The sequence below is a fragment of the Phocoena phocoena genome, chromosome 4 (assembly GCF_963924675.1).
Source record: "Phocoena phocoena chromosome 4, mPhoPho1.1, whole genome shotgun sequence".
Taxonomy (NCBI): domain Eukaryota; kingdom Metazoa; phylum Chordata; class Mammalia; order Artiodactyla; family Phocoenidae; genus Phocoena; species Phocoena phocoena.
The window spans coordinates 144,427,583-144,433,582 of NC_089222.1; positions in this window are offsets into that span (position 1 = coordinate 144,427,583).

A 6,000-nucleotide genomic window follows, 5' to 3' on the forward strand; every position below is an offset into this window, starting at 1 on the left:
CGTGACGAGCATTTTACTTTCCTGGCTGGAGGCAGCTGAGAGGCCTGGTGAGATTTTATTATTTTGTTGTTGTTTTTCCTTTGAAAGAATTTCTTTTTAGAAAGTTCCGGTGAAAGGCACGCATTTCTCTCTAGATGAGAGCAAAAGTCCCCTCGGAGTAACGACCCTGTGGGAGTCCGAGCGCATTCCAGAAGGTCCTGGGAAGGAGGAGGTGAGCTGACACAGGAGGAAAGGCTCTCGCCCAGGAGCTGGGCTCAGGCCAGGTCGGGGCCCCAGGTGTGCCTGCAGGGGGCGCAGGGGGTCATTGACAGCTGGCTCTCGGAAGCAGAGCCTGAGACGGGGATTCTCATCCAGGTGACTGATGGCGCATCTCACCGGAGGAGGGGGCAGGCAGGACGGGCTGGGAAGGAGCGGCCGGCTTGTGGGCCCGGCTGGGGACCTTCCACCTGGTCCCACGGGAGCCCCGGAGCGGGGCCGCCATAGAGTCGGGCATCTTAAGGCCAGGCTGGCCTGTTGGGGGAGGCCCCCAAATCAGTCATTGGCTGTGGGATTAGGGTAAAACCTTGGCGAGAGTGTTCAAGGTGTACGGTGTCCAGGAGTCTGCGTCCACGTGTCTAGAACTGGGTGAGGGCCCCGAGGCCCACAGTTTGCTGGACCCCGTCTGAAATAATGAGCCGGTGGGGCGGGGCCCATCTTTAAAATCTCGTGGAATTCCGAGCAGGACGTGAACCCGAGCGCAGGGTCTCTGAGTGCAGGACCCTGAGCAACTGCGCAGGCCGAAGCCATGGAGCCGGGCCCCCGCCCCTGACGGGATCTCCTGGCATCCCTGCTGTGGGCTCCGCGGGTTTGGGCTCCTCTCTGAGCCTCAACTGAGGGCCTGCCACGTGCCAGGCTCTGTCCTCATGGAACCCACATTCTAGAGGCAGAGACCACAGGCTTTTTGAAAGTAGAGCGAGGTGAAGGGTTGGGTGTGGAGGGCGAGGGGTGGTCCAGTGAGGTCACCTTTGGGCAAAGCCGTGAGTTGAGGAATATCAGGGGCAGAGGGGGCCCCAGTGCAGATGCCCTGAGTGGTGAGCATGCTGGCTTGGGGAGCGGCCAGGAGGCCAGTGGGCTGGAGAGGCTAGGTGGGTGGTAACAGGTGGCCCGGTCACGGGACCACCTTAACCATTACTGCAGACTGGGGACGCAGACAACAGAAATTTATCTTCTCAGGGTCTGGAGGCTGGACGTCCGAGATCCAGGACTTCAACATATGGGTTTTGGGGGTCACAGGTCAGCCCGTGGCAGCCGCCAGCACCTAATGAGCTCAGAGGTGTGTGGTACCCGAGTGTTATTTGAGGAGTCTGAATAAGAGACAGAGGGTCCCTCCTGCCTTGGCAAGGATGTTGAAAATAATAATCTTAAGGTATTTCTCAGCATTCTTCTGAGGATTGTTTTTTCCTTCATAACAGCGACCAGGTAGACACTTGTAGATTCTTTTTTTTTTAAGATTTTAAATTTATTTATTTATTTATTTATTTATTTTTGGCTGCATTGGGTCTTCGTTGCTGCGCGCGGGCTTTCTCTAGTTGCGGCGAGCGGGGGCTACTCTTTGTTGCGGTCCATGGCCTTCTCACTGCGGTGGCTTCTCATTGGTGGAGCACGAGCTCTAGGCACGCGGGTTTCAGGAGTTGTGGCACACGAGCTCTGTAGTTGTGGCTCGCGGGCTCTAGAGCGCAGGCTCAGTATTTGTGGTGCACGGGCTTAGTTGCTCTGCGGCATGTGGGATCTTCCCGGATCAGGCTAGAACTCGTGTCCCCTGCGTTGGCAGGTGGATTCTTAACCACTGCGCCACTAGGGAAGTCCACTTGTAGATTCTAACCGAAAACAGAAGCCAGTTTATTTTGTGAAATTCATGTGTCCCCAGACAGCACGCCTTGCGTAATTCGTGCCGTGTTTTAATCTCTGCAAAGCTCAGCATTTATTTCCAAACAGTGGCTGGTGTTTGTGTGTATGGGGCAGAAGGAGGGGAGGGTCCCCCCACGTTCCAAAGACCCCCAGCAGCCGTGTCCCAGAGCAGAGAGAGCATGAGGTGGAACTAGGTTCGTGTCCAAGTCAGGACAGGAAAGAAGAGGCAGGGACAGGAGGCCCCTCCGCTCAGCCTGCGCCACCCTGCCCGCCCGCTCTCCACCCCACCGTTTCGTCACAGTGAGCCTGTGGCGATGCTAATTTCCACGACCAACGTGGAAATTCTGCCCCCCAGTGTAGCATCAGCGTCCTTCTGCTCTTGGGGTGCCAAGTCGTCACCTGCCTGGCTCTCAGTGGCACTTGGTGGGAGGTGATGGAGAAGGAGCCACCAGGATGGAAGTTGCCGCGGGGTTAACAGGTCAGACGTGCGCTCTCAGGATGGGGCTGTGCACACGCATCTGTGGGTTTGCAGGATGCTGGGCCCCCGGCTGAGAGTCACGTGCCGACCGTGCCCTTCCCGTCCAGACCTCCCACACCCTTCCCTGCCCGAGGGCAGCCGAGAGATGGTGAAGGAGAAAAAGTAGGCGAAGCTGGGAGGGTAGAACCCAGGCACCACTGCGCAGCTGCTGAGGAATTAAGTGGTGCAGGCGATGGAAACCGGTGGGTGTGACGTCACAAAAAAGGAGAGACAGGCAGCCTTATGTGCCTCTCAGCGGAGACCCCACCGCTGCCTGCGAGGAGGTCTTGCAAGAAAAAAGGAAAAGAACCCAGGATGGATTAAGCCTGCAGAGCTGATGCCAGTTTACAGAAATGCGTCCTTTAGTCCAGGGGAAACTCCACAGGACAAACAGCCTGGTTCAACAGAAACTCTGTAAAGGGAATTCCCTGGCGGTCCAGTGGCGCTTTCACTTCTGTGGGCCTGGGTTCAATCCCTGGTTGAGGAACTGAGATCCTGCAAGCCACGTGGCATGGCCCAAAAAAAAAGAAAAAAAAGAAACTAAACAATAAAAAAAACTCTGTAGAAAAAGAAGAGGTGGGGGCAGGGACCTACAGAAACAGAACCGAGACACCAGCTAGTCTCCATCTGTAGATGGAATTTGTTATCCCAGGAGACAAACTAGGAGAACGCAGACGTTGCCAGGACAGTGCGGGAAGTGTGATGATCTCATGTATCCGACGGTTTAGGAGATGTGATTTGGGGTGTGAGAAGGATGTTTATAAGGGTGTCCAGTGACCCAATTCTGAGCCGGGCAGTTTGCTCCCAAGGATGTCACAGGACCCGGAGAACTAGAGTGGGAATGAGGGCTGGACACCACGTGAGCCGTGTCCCCTGACCTCCAGGCCGTGCGGGGGAGGTGGGAGAGCATCCTTGTGGGAAGGACACACTCGTGGGTTCAAGGGTGGGAACCATTGAGGCTGTCAGGGGTTTATCCTGTGATTCTTCTTTCATCTGTTTGAGATGTCACCTACTTCTCTGTGAGAAGTAAAAGAAAAGTAAAAGAAATCTTTGGAAAACATATTTTCATGATTTCTGTTTTATTGCCACCTTTAGGGCTTTAGAAATGGGATGTGTTTAAAAAGCCAGGCATTTATATGAGAACAAAGTAATCAGCTGGTTATATTATGTTGTAAAATTGAAATCATTTTGCTTTAAATTACCCTGTTCTGATTTACACGCAGAGTCTAAATCTAGATACAGCATTTGTGTGCTGTGTGGGTCCGGCCCCTCGCTTACTCCCGAACCTACCGTCCACACACGTGGGGCCCTCCTGGGGGTACAGGCTGAGGGGTCCCCTGGGGACGGGGACCTACCCTGGCAGGCAGCCTCCTCCTTGCAAACCTGCCCTGGAGGTAAATGTGTGCGTTCTCATGTTTAACCATTGTAGCTCCCCGCTCCCCCTCGTCCCTTCTTGCCTCACCGCGGTCACCCCAACGCTCAGTATCAGCGCCACAGTCACGGCCTCGACAGCCGCCGCTCACCCTGACCCTTTCACTGGACGCCCTGCCACCGCGACACCCACGTGGGAGCCAGGGGGCCGGGGTGCTGAGGGACTGGCCAGGCTCTGGGCATAGCCCAGTGTTCCCCACCCTCCCCTGCCTGTCTGTCCCCCACTCCCGGCCCCCACCCTGTGTCCTCAGCTCCATACCCACAGGAGGGCAGGGGCCTCTGAAGGTCTCCCAGTCCTTCCTCACCAGCCACTTCCTGCTGCCTCTGCCCACAGGAACCCACAGACACGGGAGGCTGGGAGCAGGGGCTGGGCCGCCTCCTCCCGTTTCCAGTAGCGTCGGGGGGCTCAGGCGCCAGCTGGCCATGCCCCTGGGGGTCACACAGCCACTTAGCGGCACCCATGGATGGGCAAGTCCTCGGGGGAGCCGGGGGAGGGAGCAGGTGAGGGACAAGCAGCCGCCCTGTGCAGTGTTCAGGGCCATCAGGGCAAGTCCGAAAGTCTTTTGTCCTGGAAACCAGATGACGCCGAGACCACGCAAAAGCTGGTGGTGAAGAGGGAAGCCCACCCAGGTCAGGCAGGAGCACCAAGCAGCCCCCCAGAGGCCCCTCCACGTGCCCCTCCCAGTCACACAGGTAACCACCATCCTGGCTTCTTGAGGTCCGTGAAAATTCAGTTAACAATCAAGTTAAGAATCAAAAAGGGAATTTTATTCCAAACTGAGGATTCTAACCCGGGAAGCAGATTCTCAGAAGCTCTGAGCACCGCTCTGCATGCTAGAAGTCCAAGGCACAGCCGTACACATTTTCGAGACAAAGGCTCGTATGTCAAAAGGACATGCTGGTATCCTGCATAAAGTGACCACCGCCTGTGTGTTTAAATAGGGTCACCACCCAAGCGTGCTTCCCTAGAGCCTGTGGTTTACTCTGGTCTGTTTCTTGTTTTTCTACATGGTTTTTATTGTGGTAAAATACACATAACAGGAACTTTACCATTAGTGGCATTTAGTCCACCCCCAGTGCGGTGCAGCCATCATGTCTACATAGTTCCAGAATATTCTCACCACCCCAAAAGGAGCCCTGCACCATTACCCGTCACTCCCACCCCCAGCCTCAGCCCCTGACACCCATGAAGCTGCTTCTGTCTCTGTGGGTTTGTTTTTCTGGGTATTTCCTCTAAATGGGAGCGTACAGTATGTGGCCTTCTGTGTCTGGCTTCTTTCACTGCGCAGAATGTTTTCAAGGCCCATCCCTGTTGTCCCATGTGTCCGTACTTCCTTCCTTTTTGTGGTGGAACGCCGTTCCACTGAGCCGAGGCGGGGGCCACGTTGTGTTTATCCTTCATCTGCGGATGGACGCTTGGGTTGTTCCCACATTTTTCTGTTGTGCCCCGTGCTGCTGTGAACACTGGAGTGTGTTCTTTTCTTCCAGTTTTATTGAGATGCAGTTGACATACGACACCATACAAGTTTAAGGTGGACGGCGTGATGATTTGACGTACATCCGTCATGAAACGATGACCGCGATGAGTTTCGTGAACATCCTTCGTCTCATGTAGATACAGCATTAAAGAAGTAGAAAAAAAATATTTTTCCTTATGATGCGAACTCTGAGGATTTATCCTCTGAACAAGTTTCACGTATAGCGTACGGCAGCGTAAGTTATATTTGTCACGTTGTACATTATATGCCTGGTACTTATAATGGGAGTTTGTACCTTTTGGCCACTTTCATCCAATTCCCCTGCCCCTTCCCACCCCTGGTCACCACAAATCTGCCCTCTTTTTCTATGAGTTTGTTTGTTTCTGAAGTATAATTGAGCGACAACACTGTGTTAGTTCCTGTTACACACCGTAGTGATTCGATATTTCTGTACATTCCAAAAGGATCACCACACTGAGTCTAGTTCCGCTCTGTCACCACACAAAGATGGTCCACAGGAATTGACTGTTCCCCACGCTGCGCGTCTCACACCTGTGACTCCTTTATTTTGCGACTGGAAGTTTGTACCTCCTCACCTCCCTCACGATCTCTCTCCTCCTCTCTACCGGCCCCCCTCCCTCGGCAAGCGGTTTGTTCTCTGTATCTACAGCTCTGTATCTCATAAGT